This window comes from Cetorhinus maximus, chromosome 8, assembly GCF_964194155.1.
Source record: "Cetorhinus maximus chromosome 8, sCetMax3.hap1.1, whole genome shotgun sequence".
Classification (NCBI taxonomy): Eukaryota; Metazoa; Chordata; class Chondrichthyes; order Lamniformes; family Cetorhinidae; genus Cetorhinus; species Cetorhinus maximus.
The window spans coordinates 46,746,339-46,764,068 of record NC_135886.1 but is presented as its reverse complement, the minus strand read 5'-3'; positions in this window follow the sequence as shown (position 1 = coordinate 46,764,068).

Sequence of the window (17,730 nt, the reverse complement as noted above, 5' to 3'; positions counted from 1 at the left end):
CACTCATACCCATTTTGAGGCCACTTTGAATGCCATGCATGGGTTAAACATTTGCAGATTCATCTTTGACTTCAATCTCAAGTTAGAAGTTCATCCTCACCATTGAAATATAAATTTGTTCTATGCTACATTCATATATATTTGAATTTCAAATTAGAATCACAAAAACAAATGGTTAGCCAATCAGTTAAATGCTGGCAGTTATCAAACTACTTAAGAGTTGTTGTTGGCTTTCAGTGCACTTCTAGTTCAAAAGGTGATTTCAGAAGTCTTACAGGTGACTTAATATGAGTGCCAGACATTTTGAAGCATATTTGAACTCTGACCTGCCTGTCTTGTGCAAATAAGAAAGATAATTAGGCTGTGACTTACATGTCCGACAGTTTTGTGAAAATATGCAAATATTTCTCATTGTTACATCTTCTAGGAAATTATCTTAATTATCAGTACAAATGGGCTTGTTAATGCCTCACTAATCAGGAATAATATAGCAATAACATAATTTTGGAACAGCTTATGGTAATTGCAGGCTGGAGTTGAATGAATGATAGTAATGAGATTCAGGGTCATTAAGGAGCATAATGATTGAGCCAAATGATGGATCTTTTTTTGTTATTGAAAAGTGCTAATTTCCTGAGGACCCTAGGCTGTTTTGTTCATAGTTATTTTCCAAACCATCTGAACTGTTGTTCCATAGGCAGTAGTTGAAGGCAATCCTCAACAACAAATCGTCTGTTTCTTTCAACTGTTGAGTTGGTCAAAGGGGTCCTCTTTGTTATAAAGCTAATTACTAATTGCTAGATCAAACACATCAACTTCCATTTATATAGCACTTTTAATGTCGTAAAACTTTCTAAATTGCTTCATAGAATAATTATTTAAAAAAACTTAAGAGACTGAGCCACATAAGGAGAACTAGGTCCGATCTTCCGAGCAGTGGCAATGATTGTCAGAATTCCCCTGACTCGACGCTGCTTTGTATTTCTTCCAAGAGCTTCCAAGCCTGGCTTCCACAGAAATGCACAGTGCAGCGTCCCTCAGTGAACTCTGTCAGAATGCAGCAGAGTCAGGGAGGATAGCTCACTTCCCCTCTTTATGGCACTAGCTACCGTATTGTAAGTTTAAATGTCCAGTCAGAATATTAGTGAATGGATGGGTGAAATGGGTGAGTAGATGAATAGGTGGGTAGGTGAGTTTGGTGGGTAAGTGGTTTGATGGGTAGATGGATAAGAGGGTAGGTGGGTAAGTGGGTAGGGTAGTGAGGTGATAGTTGTGTGACTTGGTAGATGGATAGGGGCTAGTCGGGTAGTTAGGGAGGCTTTCGGATTGTTGTGGGGGTAGTCGGGTGATCGTGGAGGATAGTTGGGTGGTCGGGAGGTAGTTGGGTGATCGCAGGTACTCCGGGGGTCAGAGGGTGGTCGGGGCTTAGTCAGGTGGTTAAAGGGTCGTTGACTGGTTGAGGGGCTTAGTTTGGTGGTTGGAGGGGTTTGTTGAGTAGTTGGGGGTCCAGGCCGGGGATTAGTCGGGTTGGGTCGGCGGGGTATTCGGGGCGGTGTGGTTGTCAGGTCAGGGGGAGCTGGGGGAGGTGGGGGGTGGGGAGGAATGGGGGGTGTCTGCTTGGGTAGGCTCTTGGGTTGCGTTTGAGGGTTTGAGGGTAGTTGGGTGGTCAGGTGGAAGTTGGGTGGTCGGGAGGCATGGGGGTAGTTGGTAGGGGTCAGTTGTGTAGTTACCTGGATATTAGAATTAGGTTTTAATTTGTCTAAAATTTCCTGAGTTACTAGCCAGGTAAGAACTGCAGAACTGCCCTAAGTCTCCAACTCTAGATCAATTAGAGACTTCCTCAGAGAATCCCGGGGAGCAGGGGAATCGCCCACTGGAAGTTGAAACTTACTGGGCAATTCCCACAATCCAGAGACTGGAAGATTTGACCCATTAAGTAAGTGACCAAAAGCTTATCAAAGAAATAGGTTTTCAAGAAATGGATGTTTTAATGGAGGAAAGAGGGATAGAGGAGTTTAGGGAGGAAATTCCAGATCATGGGGTGACAAATCGGGCTCTGTAGCATTACTTTACATGACATTTGTGACTCTCCTCCACCACTTAGGGACATCACGCATACAGTGAGGGCCATGCTGTAATCAAGAACATTGGGAACAAAACAACCATCCTTGGGTAACCCTACAATACTCGCAAGAGCATGTCTCCAAATTTATTGTGGTCTGCTGCTTGCTGTACACTTTGGCTTTCATGAAGGCTCAGGCCTTGCCACCAGACCTTTGGCAGGAAACTCAGGAGCAGGCAGAGGAGAAGGAGGAAGAAGAAGAAGGGAGGTGTCACTTGGAACCCCGTTGCTCTGGACAAGCCGTCCGTGAGCAGCTAATAAGACCCCAGTTCCTCTGAAATTATCCATATATCACTGCTGTTCCACAATTCCTCACCTTTCCATCCCTCTGGTACAGACCATGACAGCATCCTCTTGGCCAAAACACTGAAATAAAAGACACCCGAAAAAGCCATTCCATACAGCTTTATCAAGCAACACTTCCAATAATATATACAAACTGAATGATTCACCTCTGTGCATTCCCTTAGCTCCTGTCTTCCATGTGCCTTTGCCTGGCCTAATGCTTTTACATTGTGTTATCTCAGTTGTTGAGCACAGCTCATGGAAGGTTACTGACTTTCACTGGTGGAATCTGTAAGTGGCCTTGGAGGACACCGTTAAGCAGCCCTGAACCTTCAGGGCCCAGCTTCGGATTGAAGCATCTCATCAACTGGACTGCCTGCCTGACCTGGCTGGAGCACTGGCACAGTGTTAGTGGTGGGAACACCACTAGATAATTATTGGCCCAGATCTTCCTGATAGTTATGGTATCTTCATTCTCTGGCAGTTCACAGTGTCATCTGCTTTTGAGAAACCACAACAAACTAGAACGTGACAGCGGATAATAAAAGCTATCCACTAACAACATGGCTTATAACTCCAATGTGCAACCCATGCATCCAGGCAGTGTGTGTAAAGGGAAACATGCAGTTGTGGACCATTGTATGTGAAGTTATCCACTTTGGTGGGAAAAACAGAATGGCAGAATATTATTTAAATGGTGATAGATTGGGAAATGTTGCTGTACAAAGGGACCTGGGTGTTCTCGTACACCAATCACTGAAAGCAAGCATGCAGGTTCAGCAAGCAGTTAAGAAGGCAAATGGTATGTTGGTCTTCATTGCGAGAAGATTTGAGTACAGGAGCAAGGTTGTCTTACTGCAGCTGTACAGGGCCTTGGTGAGACCACAACTGGAGTATTGTGTGCAGTTTTGGTCTCCTTACCTAAGAAAGGATATAATTGCCAGAGAGGGAATGCAGCGAAGGTTCACCAGACTGCTTCCTGGGATGGCAGGATTGTTGTATGGGAGAGATCGGATTGACCAGGCCCGTATTCACTGGAATTTAGAAGAATGAGAGGAGATCTCATTGAAACCTATAAAATTTTGACAGGGCTGGACAGATTGGATGCGGGGATGATATTTCCTCTGGCTGGAGGGGTCTAGAACAAGGGGTCACAGTCTCAGGATACGGGGTAGACCATTTAGGACTGAGGTGAGGAGAAACTTCTTCACTCAAGAGAGTGATGAACCTATGGAATTATCTACCACAGAAGGCTGTGGAGGTCAGGTTGCTGAATATATTTAAGAAGGAAATAGATACATTTCTGGACTCTAAAAGTGTCAAGGGGTGTGGCGAGAGCGCGAGAGTACAGCATTGAGATAAAGGATCAGCCATAATCATATTGAATGGCGGAGCAGGCTCGAAGGGCCGAATGACCTACTCCTACTCCTGTTTTCTATGTTTCTATGAGCCCTGCACCACTTGGAAGACGTGTTTCAAGATATATTGTGGTCAGCTGCACAACATCACCAACATGAGGGCTCAGCAGCCCTTACCACAGTGAAACGCTGGAGAGGAGGAGGAGCAGGAGGGAGGGAGAAGGCAAACAACACATCCCTTTCTAGTCAGGCTGTCTGTGATTGGTTCGTCCCACTGCAGTACCCAATGACTTTAAGTGGAGGAAACTCCAGGTGGCCTTGTAGGACAGCCTTGAGCAGCTATGGGCTTTGAGGGTCTGGCTTCAGACTACATTGGCAGCAGTAGACTGGGCCGGCTGGCTGATAGGCTGCAGCATGGGCACACCCAGAGTGGGAGTGCTGGGAGGATAAATGATGTGACCCAGTGAGAGGACAGCAGGCTTGTGCTCCAAGGGGCCACTGTCACTCTCATGAGGTGGGTTCAGCACCCCTAGTGTTGGGGCACAAATTGCTGGAATGTTATGAAACCCTGCAAGCCCCTTTGCACATTGGTATTCCCAGTTATCATGGCAGCAGCCTGAGCTTGTGTGGCAGCAAGGAGTCTGCTGCGGTCTTAAGTATCTGAAAGAAGCAATGCACAAGGATGGGGTTGTGGTGAGGGGAGGGGTGAAAGCCAAAGGCAGAGGCTTACACAATCTGAAGCTTGTGAATCTAAAAAGACTTTTGGGATGATGAGGAAGTGGCTATCTGCTCCTTCTAGACAAGCTTCTGCTTGTCTTCAAAACCAACTGAACTTAAACAGCTTCCAAATCAAACTGCCATTTCTAGTTCCTCCTGTGTGTCTGTGGGAGGGACCTGCCCCTCTGGACACCTGTTGCTAGGGAACAGCCCAGTTCTTCTACTCTCATGTTTGTTTAACTTAGCTGCAACAGTCGTAAAACTCTCATTGGAAATGCAGACACCTTTTAAAGTGAAACTAAAACTCAACTTGACCTTTTCTTAACACAGATACAGAAATACAAATCAAACTTAAACATTAAAGCTAAAAATCATTCCTAGCACCCACAAATACAAATATAACTTACTTAAACTATCTCTATTTCCTAACACTATAAAGTACTTTGGGACTTCCTGAGGCCAGGCACTATATAAATGTAAGTTGTTGTCTATCCTGTGGTCCAGTACAGCTTAGGTTATATGCTGTAGGATGAAAGATTTGATAGGTATGCACTAGTTCAGAGCAGTCTGATCTTATTATAATAAAAACTTCTCACAGCATGAAATAGAGTCGATGTGGATATTGAAATAACAAAGTTGGTTCTATGTCTGGTCTGGCAATCAAACAACCTCCAATGACATTTTTTATGAGTGACTGAAAGAACAATCTTGAATGATTGCTCTATTCTGACCCTAATTAGCATCTACTTGTCACTGTGGACATGCTGTGTGCCTAGCTCAATGATACATGTAATCTTGATTGTTTCTACATTGATCTACCCTGTGTCATTCAAGACAGGGTATTCTTTTCCTGTCAGCCAAATCACTCCATAGTTACAAACAAGCCTTGTTAATGTTTTTCAGCCTTAATGAGGAATCCATACAGTTTCACAGTGAATTCAGTTAAAATAACCCAATATATTTTACAAACTGAGAGGTGAGGTGCTCTGAGCTCTCTGTTTGTTGTAGGCTACTCGCTCCTCATTAGCCTTTATCCTCAGTATATCAAATGTCAACCAATCTGTTATAATGATACTTGTATTTATTGTGCTTTATCATGCCAAAATGATTCAGTGCTGCATACAATGGCATGGATCTTTACTTTGTGCAATAGAGTATTACAGGGATAGTGAATCTGTCATCTATTTTGAATCTCCCCCAATTTCTATTTCCATTGACTTTGATTCACTATTACCTGTTTTATATTCCTTGCACAATCAAAATTTGACCCAATCAAGTTTGATGTGTAGTAACTGTTGCTATGTACTTTAGGTATATTCTAACCGTAACTTACATGGAATTGACATTTAGTAATCTTCATAGCAGTCATTCCTACCTACCTATTATCCTGTTTATAATCAAACAAATGGGTTGGATCCATGATGGAATGAATCATTCAAACTCTGCAGAAGGCACAGGCTTAATGGACCAAATGGTGAAAGTTTCTATAACTTTGGCAACTACTTTATCCAGAATAAATTTTACAGCACAGAAGAAGACCAGTTCTCAGAAAGTCTCAATTTGGGTCAATCTTCTAGCCTTTCCTCATACTATATTTTGTCAATATATTTCCACTTCCCTTTTTAAGAGCCATTACAGATTCTGCTTCTACTAGGCTTCTGCTTCTAGTTGCCATTCCTTGTCCAAACAACCCCCCACATCTGAAATAAAACTTCTCCCATCCTCTTCCTTTTATTCTTTTGTTGCCGATCTTAAACTCGTGATTTGTAGATATCGGCTCACTGGCTATAGGAATTAATTTTTCCCCGTGTATCTTAGAAAATGTTACTCATTATTTTGAACACCCTCACCCTGTTAACCTTCTCTGTTCTGGTAAAAAGAGTCCCAGTTTTCTAATCTTTCCTCCTAAGATTGTGAGGACTAATTTGATCACTCTACCAAAGAGCTGGCACAAACATGATGGGTCGAATGGCTTCCTTTGGTTCTTTATCATTTGATGATTCTATGATTCTGGGATCATTTTAGTGAATTTATGAAGCTAAATTTAAACCTTGCTTGTTTTTCATTGACTTGTTCCCTTTTTATTCATTTATTATTTGTTATTAACTTTGAATAGCATCATTTCTGAACTATCAATGTTGAAGTTCTCTGAGGGAATAATTTGATGAGCTGTTTGCTTTATTTTTAGTACACATCTTAAAGTTGATTAAGGATGCTGAGAGGCTGGATCAGACTGTGTTTATGTGCAATGGCAGCCTGACTGGAATCTGTTTCTGTGCTTGGGTATAATAAAGTGTATAATAAAAATGTAATTTAATTACTGTGCTGCATACGGCATCTACACTTGGCAAATGCCTTAAAATATATTTCTAATAATATTAACCATTACCATTCAGCCTTTTCTCTGCAGACTCTAGTGTTTTTTATACTGCCAAGTATTAGGTTGGATGTTTTTGAGCAAAGATTTGGATCCCGTGGAGTCAATATCATTATTCAGGAACTGTCAGGCAGATCGATTGTGGAAACTTATTGTAGTAGTGGATCTGCACTGGCATTGCGTGCAGTGAGAGTTGGGGAAATATATGTACCTGGTTCTTCTAACAGCTATTATTTTTAAAGTAATACTGTTCAGAAAGGCTGGGCTGATATCCTGTGAGATAAGCTGCCATAGCAACCGCTTCTCAACCAGGGTGAGCAGCTGTCCCGTAAAATACAGGATTGTCCTGTGTTTGCGCCATTTGTCCTGCATCCTGGTTGCCTCCACCCAGGACGCTGTTTGCCCCATATTCAGTATCAGTGAACTTTGCGCAGCGCAGTACATACCTACGCGCAGACACCGTAATCTCCTCCCGGCAGATTGTCATCCTGCACCCACCACCGATCTTATAGCTCTGGCAGCACCCTCCCCTCCCCGCCTTGCTCTTAAAGGTTCGGGCCGATTTCCAAAACGTCCCTCAAAATTTTGACTGGGAGTTGGTCACCTTGCCCAGTACAGTCAGAAATATCCCCTGGCTGCCCCATAGCCCAGCTCAGAGTATATGGTGGCACCATGGTTATGTTACTGGATTAGTAAACCAGGAGGCTGTACTGATAACCTGGTAGAATGTTCCTTCAAATCCTACCATGGCAATTTCAATTCGATTAAACTAAACTCTGGAAATTAAAAAAAGATCATGAAGCTGTTAGTGCTTTTAAAAGACTAACCGGTTTGCTGGTGGCCTTTAGGGAAGGAAACATGGTCTACTTACCTGGCCTAGTCTATATGTGACTGCAGTCCCAAAACAGAGGGTGGGATTTTCCAGCCCTGACACCGGGCAGGATGGGAAAATTTGGAGAGCCCTTAAAAGTCAACAGCTCTCCAACAGCTCTTCCTGTCGTGCCCTCAATGATAACCACTGGTGTTGGGGCTGGAAAATCCCGGCCATTATGTTTAGCTCTTTACTGTCCTCAGAACTGGCCTAGCAAGCCACCCAGTTATATCAAACTAACATGTAATGATTAAAGAAACAGGCCCATTGCCACCTTCTGAGGAAAACTTCGTCTTGTTGAAGTCCACATCCCGGAAATTAATTACAAAGCACTTTTCATGACAACTGGACATCTAAAAGTGCTTTACAATGAATGAAATCCAGTCACTGTTGTAATGTTGGGAAGGTGGCAGCCAATTTGCACACAGCAAGCCCCCACAAACAGCAATGAGGTAATGACCAGGTAATCTGTTTTTGTGAAGTTGATTGAGGGATAAATATTAGCCAGGACACCAGGGATAACTCCCCTGCTCTTCTTTGAATTAATGTCATTGGATCCTTCATACCCATCTGAGTGTGCAGGGAGGGCTTCCGTTTAACATCTGATTGAAAAGACAGCACCTCTGACAGTGCAGCACTCACTCAGAGTGTCAGCCTTGACTTTTGTGGCCTGATCCTGGGGTGGGACTTGAAGTAGAATCTTGTGACTCACAGGTGAGAGTTCTATCAACTGAGCCACAGCTAACACCAGATGAAAGGAATGGCCACTGTCATCTATATCTCAAATTTTATTTTGCTGCAATGTGAGAAATTGGCGAAAATTCAAATTGGGTAGAAAAGGAATATGAGGATTAAGACTGAAAGTAGAAAATAGTCAAAATAACCAATTGAAAAGGAGAAAATGTCTGAAATCTAACCAATGAAGAAGAAGGAAGTAGATTCAGCATGGCAGACAGAATGTTTTGACAGAATCATGCTAATTGTTATGAAGATGTGTTATATAAAATATTAATTAACCATGTCATCAGCTGGACATATATGTATATATTGAACTTTTTTTTAAAATACAAGAACACTTTGCTAAAGGAAGGACACTGGCCTACAGCAGCACTAATTTGTATTTGTAAAGGACACAAGCTGCTTTATGGAGACACCGATTCTATGGAGCTCTCAGAGACAGTGGCTAAAATTAGCCCAGATTGGAACCAGAGAGGGGTCACATGACCCAGCTCTTGGGTGAAGTATGTTGGATTTAAGCTGATAGTGAGAGTCTTCCACAGGGACAGAAGGGAAAACAGTCCTACCCTCCTCTATTCTCCTAAAAATTCTCCTCATCAAAGCTGAGCTGCTTGTGATTTGAAAACCCACTAGAAGACCTCAAACTGAGAGTTCTTAAAGGAAGACTTCAAATCAACATCACTGCCTCTAAGAGAAAAGAGAATCAACCAAGCATGACTGCAGTGTGACTGTTCTAGTGAGAAACCCCAGTACCACTTGTTACCTGTGGAAAGTGACCCTTCGGCTGTAAACAAACATTTGGACAATCCGTGAATAATATTTTTCTGAATTTACTTTTTACTTGCCCAAGTTTTAAGACCTGACACTCTGAAGTTTTATCTCTTTTTGTGCATGCTTGGGAGAGGGAGGGGCTGTTGTGTGTGTGTATGTGTGTGTGGTTTTTGCATTATTGGGAAGTTGATATATTTGTATATTCTAAACCTTTTTGTTAATAATTTCTGCATCTTGAGTGAATTTTAGCAATAAAGCAAATTCTTTACTTGTTAACTTACGGAGCCTGGCTGGCTTAGTTCTTGTACCGAGATAAACTCAGTTAAGTTTTTATATTGGATTGGCAATATCACCTTATTTAATTTCAAACTATGTTATAACCAACTCAGGAGTGGGACAAAGAGAGGCATCTGTTCATGCCTCCCTCAATTTGGTCATAATATAGTAGAATAAAGCATGTTGTTTCCCTTTGCGATGCAGCCAATGTTAGATTCAAATGATGTCGTTTGGGCTATGTCATTCACTGGTGTAGGCATCATATCTATTTTTTCTTTTTCAGGAACTTAATCTCAATTCTGCTACCATTTTATTCCTGTCACGAAATAAATATTGATTTTTTTTGTCATATGAAGAATACAATAGTCTGAGTGTTTCAAGTCTGTAGAATATCTCATTGTTCGGAAGATGCAGTTATCTTTTATAGAGTTTGAATTCATTGTTGGGTTATTACAAGAGAAGGCCAGTAACGTGGTGTCCCATCTCCTGCCATTTCATTAATAGAAAGGTTTCACGTTACAGTGCGCAACGTTTTTACCTCGGTGGGTGGGAGTGTGCCCGTCCTGTTCGAGGGTAAAATGACACATTGACGTCAGGCAAGTGTTCCGACATCAAGGTGCAGATGTGCGATATTTTGGTTGGCAGGTGCACGCCGGAGTCGGCAGTATGCCCGCCAACAATTAAAAGGCCTATTAAGGCCATTAAAGGACTAATTAACTTAAATTTCTTGCCGCCGGTCCAACCTTATGGTTGGCAGGCAGGTGAAAAGGCCTTTTTGGAAACCTCGTCCGCGGGCGGGGTGAGGTTTCCAACAGCAAATAAAAATGAAATAAAATTTTTCAAATTTCACTTATATCATGTCCCTACTCAGGTGACAGAGTCACATGAGGGGACATGCTTTATAACATTTTTCTAATCTTTATTTTTTTTTCAAAACTCTTCATCTCCCTGAGGCGCTTGCCCCGCTCGCCCTCCTCCCACTGCCCGCACAGGCAGCGCTGAGTGCTGCCGCTCGCGTTTCACGCTGGACGGGCCTTAATTGGCCCACCAGTGTGAAATCGTCTTCCGGCCTCGATCACGGACGGCGGGCGGCTCCCTGACCCCACCCCCGCCGAGCTTGCACGACGAGTGCTAAATTCTGCCCAGTAACTCAATTAATTTGTTAGACTCGCATTCATTTTCAGGCTTTACCTGGGGAGATCAGTTGGCAGTGTCTGTCAGAGTTTTGGAGGGACGAGAACATTAAATTGTTCTACAGTATTCACTTACGTGTCATGGAGTTGGTGGTATTCGTGATGATTGCTCTAGGCTGCCCTGTTTCATATATTAGATGATGATGCTACAACAGAAACAGCAAGTGATGGCAAATCAAAGTGTTAATTTTAAAACTGATAAGACTTTTGTTAACCAAAGGTATTATGGGATATGAGGCAAACGTGGGTATATGGAGTTAGTTCGGAGATCAGCCATAATCTCATTAAATGGAACAGGCTGAAGGGCTGAACAGCCTCCCCCTGTTCCTATGTATGAATAGGAGAAAAGGCTATAATCTGAGGAGAAAAAATAATAGAAATGATTTATAAAAATAGGTGTTTAAAAATCTGTTTGGCCGATACCGTGCAATATCACTGTTATTCCATTGATTTAATTTGTATTTTTCATGATTTCTGTTTAAGAATGACACAGGAGACATTTGATAAAGTGCCGCACAATGACCTGTGAGAATAGTTAGAGCACACGGAATAAAAGGGACAGTAGAAACATGGAGCGGGATTTTACAGCCCCGCACTGGTGTATTTGAAGGCAGGGGGCTCATAAATAAAATGGGTGGCTTTTCCACCCACACCCGACTTGTCTTGCAAATTATGGTGGGCAGGGAAGGTGTCAGGCAGCCCGCATGCCCCTGACCTATCGAAGGCTTTTGAGAGGCCAATTAGAATTTATACCGCAGAAACAGGCCATTTGACCCAGCCGTTCCATGCCAGCACTAATGCTCCACCCCAGGCTTCCTCCCATCCTTTTTCATCTAACTGTATCAGAACAACCCTCTATTCCCTCGTCCCTCACATGCTTGTCGAGCTTTGCCTTAAATACATTTATAGTATTCTCTTCAACCTCACCCTGTGGTAGCGAATTTCACATTCTCACAACTCACTGGATAAAGCCCTTTCTTCTGAATTTCCTATTTGATTTCTTGATGATTATCTTATATTGATGACCTCTATTTAGCCGCTCCTCAGCCTTCTCCTTTCCAGAGAAGAGAGAACTGGTCTGTTCGTCTTTTCCTCAGTATAACCTTATCGCTCTGATATCATCCCTGTTCATCTTTTTGCATCCACTCCAGTATCTCTATATCTTTTTTTAATAATATGGCAACCAAAATTGTATGCAATACTCCAAGTGCCGTCTACCCAAGGCTCAGTACAAATTTCACATAACTTCTACTTTTCAATTCTATTCCTCTAGAAAGTAATCCTAATGTTTGTTTTGCTTTTGTTATGGCCTCATAACCTGTATTGGTACTTTTTGTGATTGTGTATTTGTATACTCCCAGATCCTTTGCTCATCTACTCCATTTAGGTTCTTATTTTCCAAGTAATATGTGGCCTCCTTATTTTTCTTATAAAAATATAATACCTCACAAATATCTGTGTTGAAATTAAATTTCCAACTATTCGTCCAATCTGTAAGTTTATTAATGTCCCCTTGGGATTTGTTGCAGTCCCCTGCAGTGTTGACTATCCCTCAATTTTGTGCTGTCCATAAATTTAAAAATTGCCTTTTTATTTTCAAAGTCTAATTCATTATTATAAATTATGAACAACAGTGGTCCCAGCACTGATTAACTACCCTTTACCCCAACTCTTTGTTTTCAGCCTTGTATCCATTCTTCTACTTCTTTCCTGACTCCACAGACACTGGGCTGAATAATACAGGGGGGCAGGGGAAGACGGCATGCCCCCACCAGCAGCGCCCCCCCTCCACTCCAGAAACAACGTCAGCATGGAGCCATCATGGTCCGCGCTGTAATGAGGGTTGAGTGGGACTCCTGACCCTTGGAGCTGTTGGCCATTCGGATTGGCCAGCAGCTCCATCAGTCCCGGCAGCGCCAGGAAGGCATCAGGAACTGCAGGAGAAGAAGATCAAGGTCCATGGATCCCTCAAGCAGGTAAGTCTGGGGTCTTGGACCGCGAGGGTTTGAGTAGGTTAGGGGGAGGGGCGGGGGCCAGGGGCTGGGTTTAAGGGAGGGAGCGGGTCAGAAGGAAAGGGTGATTCGACCTAAATGGGGATTCCCCATGATTGACAAAAGGCAGCCCCCACGGAAGAGCGACACCCCTCCCTTTCCTTCCCGCACTTTAAAGGTAAGTTAAAAAATCAGGCTTCCCACTCACACCCAGCAGCCCTTGTCAAATGTTTTATGGTGTGGGCAGTGTATTATCAGGGTCAATTGGCTTGATAACAAGCGTAATTGACCCTTGATTATTCATTTAAATATGGCAGGTGGGCTGCGATTTTGGCGCCTGCCTGCATCACCTCCCACTGTAATATGGGAGCGAGCTTGGGTGTGGGTGGGAAGGTGGTGGGATGGGCTGGGATGGGCGCCCACCCTCATTCATGTACTCCCCCCGTGGGAATCACACCTGCCAGAGGCATGTAAAATTCAAACCACTGGCGTTGTTCATTAGTTTATTATGTGGCACCTTATCAAAGGCCTTGTTAAATCTAAATAAATTGCATACACTAAATTACCCTAGTCTACTCTCTCTGTTACCTCTTCAATGAATTCAATGAAATTGGTCAAGCTAGACTTTCCCTTTTGAAATCACGCTGACTATTGATTGTTAAATTTTTGGTTCTGGGGTGTTTTATTCTGTTCTCTCCTTTAATAGGTTTTTAAAAAAATTTAATTTGACGGTTAAGCTGACAGGTCTGTGGTTCCCTGGTTATGTTCCATTGCCCTTCTTAAATATAGGTGTAATGTTAGCTACCTGCGAGTCATCTGGCACTCTATGTTCTTTAACCATTTATTAAATATGAGTATTCTTTCAAAATGCATGAATGTAATCCATCCAACCCAGGAGTTTTATTCTCTTTGATTTTGATTAAAATTTAATGTTTCTCTTTTTGTTTTGAATGCACTCACATCATTTCTGTTAGCCATAAGGTTAATCAAGTTGTTGGAGTGTATCTTGAAAACATTTGACAATAGTCATAATGGGACTATTAACCCAATGTAAAAACAGTTGCTTGGCAGTACAGAACTGAACTTGCTGAAGAGATATGTTGCCAAGGTGTTTCGTCTTGCACTCATCAGGGCAAATGCAAGAATGCTAAATTTCAAATGATCACAACAATTTAAACTATAGGAGAAAAGTTGACTGGCTGGTTGACAAGTTGGCTCTGATTTGCTGAGACATTGCCATGGAGAAAGCAAGGGGAACTATAGGATCCCCAAGTTCCCAGATATTTCGAAAAAGGTGCAAGACTTGAATATATTCCTTTTATGTGTAGAGAACGGGTCCCTGCATGAATGTATGTTGCATCTAGCAAGCATAAATAAGCCAGGTTAAGAGCTCAACTGATTATCTTAAATTGATATTAGCTATTAGCACACTCAGGATTGTTCAGCAAGTGCTGCCCAATCACGAATCACATCTAACAGTAAATGTTTTGTTTTCAGTTTTGCAAGTGTGGATTGGTTGAGTACAATCTGTACTCTGCGTATTATGAGCAACCAAAGGAACATGCTGTTTGATTCGATCAGGCAATCATTGGGATGTAGCTGGCATAGTATCGGCACTGAAATTCAATTGTGTGGAAGTCTTTTTGGACTGACTGCAGCATCCTGTTAGTGGAAAATACCACTCGTGGAACCACCGGTAGTAGCAGCTTGAAATGGCTTGCTTAACCTGTTGTTCAAATTCTTGAGGTACTTTGCCTTTTCAGGGTAATTTGGGATAGATTGGGCACTTTTCAGGTCCAAAGGTGGCGGCCTTTCGCCCATTTGTGAGTTTATGCATTCATGTCAGTTGCTCTGGAATTCCTTCCCTAAACCTTTCCACCTCTCCACATCGTTTTCTTCTTTTAGGATGCCCCTTAATATCAATGCATAGCTGTCATAATCTCCATCTCAGTATAAATATTTTTGATAATGCTCCTATAAAGCACCTTTTGGTGCTTTACAACCTCAAAGGCGCCATATAAATGATCATGTTACTGTAAGTGATATCATAAGCGTTCCGCGAGTGCCTATAATAACACTAGTTGCTGTGCTTGACTCCAGTTCCTAGCTTTGACATCAGTGAGCTTTCTCATCAACAGAGAGCCTGCATATCGAAGGCACTGGCAGCTATGGGGGAGATTTTCAACTTGTGGCTTCCGTTTCTTTCTCTATCGGTGCATACTAGAAAAACACAAGGCAATAAGAGAACTTACGTTCATATAACACCTTTCACAACTTCAGGCAGAAAAATACTTTGGAAGTATAGCCACTGTAGTAATGTAGCAAATACACCAAATTACACACAGCAGGTTGCATCACAAACAGTGGTGATATAATGACCAGATAATCTTTTCCTGTTTAGTGATGTTGGGTGAAGGATGATTGGCCAAGACACCATCGATAACTTCCCTGCTCTTCTTCGAAATAATGCCATAGGATCTTTTACATCCGACTGAGATGCTTAATCTGAAAGACAGTGGGCGGGACTTTCCGTGCCCACTGGCGCCGGGTGTGTTTGGCGGTGTGAGTGGGCAGTATGGCAAGACGGTGAAAAATTAGTTACATGATGTTTACTCTGCCTGTCAATAGCGGGCTGCGTTTCCCGCCGTCAGACATCAGGAACCTCATTATAATAAAGCTGCATTTCATGATAAACCCAGCCCACCAGAATCATCCCCCCTACGCTGGATCATCCGCCCACATTGGCGGGAAATCACGCTGGTGTAGAACACGTCTTGACAAGTGTGACGTGCAGGAGTCAGGACTTACCATCAGGGCCTTGCTCACATTGCGGACATCCCAGGAGCAGAAGATGCTGAGTCCAACAGCAACGGGACCCTGGAGGAATGTCCATGGCACGCTGGGTGGATTCTCATGGACATGGCTCTGCTACGAAGCGGCTCACAAAAGTTGGAAAGTCACTGTTGAGGGTCTGCTCACAATGGATGATCATTCATGGGGTGGAGAGGAAGGTCCAGCTGTGTTTGGGAGAGGAAGATGTACCGGGGGGTGGGAGAGGATGGTCTAGGGTTCACTGGGAGAAGAAGGTGTATCGTGGAGGGTGGTAAGGTTGGGAGGGGGGGAACGAAGGTATTGGTGGGGGGGGTGAGATTGAGAGGCTGGGAATGAAGGTGTCGGATGGGTATGAGGTTGTGTGGCGGGAGGGACTATGGTGGGAGGAGGGGCCAATGGGGGAGAAGACGGCAACTGGAGAAGTAGATGTAAGGGGGAAGGAAGGTGTAAAGGAAGGATCCTGGAGAGTGGTAGGTGTCCAGGAGGGGTGGGAATGAGTCCGGTGTGGGGGAGGGTGGGGGCGGGGAGGAAGGAGTTGCGGGGGGGGAAAGGAGTCAGGGCAGGGAAGGAAGGAGTAAGGGTGTAGGGAAGTCCAGAAGGGGGAAGGACAAGTTGGAGGAGGGGGAAGAGTTCAGGATGGGGGAAGGAGGGAGGGGGTGGGCAATCCAGGGCAGGAGGAGGAGTTCCAAGGGTGGAAGGAATTCCAAGATGGAAAGGAGTTCCAAGGGATAAGGAATCCAGAGTAGGGGATGTCCAGTGAACGTGCAAGGGAGAGCTTTGTTGAGTCCATGGCTGCCTCCTGGGGAGCAAACTGAGGGTGTGCATGGTAGGAGGGGTTGGTGAAAATGATCAAGGGCAGAGTGAGGTGGTAGGTTGGGAGGGTGAGGGTGCGACGGTATCAGTAGAAGGGGTAGCTAGGGTGGTTGGTGGTGACTCGGAGGCAGACACAGACCCTGGCGGTGGAAAGAAGGAGATTGAGGAGATCAATGTCGATGGGATTTTTCAGAAGGGAGGAAACATGCACGTTCACCTGGACTTCCTGAAAGAAAAGGCTTGTGGCTGGTAGCCCATGGTAGTGCTTGCTTTGGTTGTCATTTTCCAAAATTCTGTAGATTCTGGAACAGTCCCAGCAGATTGGAGGGTGGCAAACGTAACCCCGCTATTTAAAAAAGGAGGGAAGGAGCAAATAGTGAATTATAGTCCAGTTAGCCTAACATCAATAGTAGGAAAAATGCTAAAGCCTATTATAAAGGATGTGCTAACAGGACACTTAGAAAACATCAACAGGATTAGACAAAGTCTAATTTATGAAAGGATTTATGAAAGGGAAATCACGTTTGACAAACATACTGGAGTTCGTAACTAGCAGAATAGATGAGGGAGAACTAATGGATTTGGTTTCTCAGAAAGCTTTTGATAAAGTCCCGCATAAGAGATTGGTGTTCAAAATTAAAGCACATGGGATTGGGGGTGATATATTGGCATCGGTTGAGAATTGGTTAGCAGACAGGAAACAGAGAGTAGGAATAAATGGGTCTTTTTCGGAATGGCAGGCGGTGACTAGTGGGGTACCTCAGGGATCAGTGCTTGGGCCCCAGCTATTTGCAATATATATCAATGATTTGGATGAGGGAACCAAATATAATATTTCCAAGTTTGCTGATGACACGAAATTTGGTGGGAATGTGAGCAATGAGGAGGATGTTAAGAGACTTCAAGGCGATTTAGACAAGTTGAGTGAGCGGGCAAATACATGGCAGATGAAGTATAACGTGGATAAGTGTGAAGTTATCCACTTAGGTAGGAAAAACAGAAAGGCAGAGTATTATTTAAATGACGTCAGATTGGGAAATGTTGATGTACAAAGGGGCCTGAGTGTCCTTGTATACCAATCACTGAAAGCAAGCGTGCAGGTGCAGCAAGCAGCTAAGAAGGCAAATGGTATGTTGGCCTTCATTGTGAGAGGACTAGAGGACAGGAGCAAGGATGTTTTACTGCAGCTATACGGGGCCTTAGTGAGACCACATCTGGAGTATTTTGAGCAGTTTTGGTCTCCTTACCTAAGAAAGGATATACTTGCCATAGAGGGAGTGCAGCAAAGGTTCACCAGGCTGATTCCTTGGATGGCAGGATTGTTGTATGAGGAGAGATTGGGCCGACTAGACTCATATTCACTGGCGTTTAGAAGAATGAGAGGAG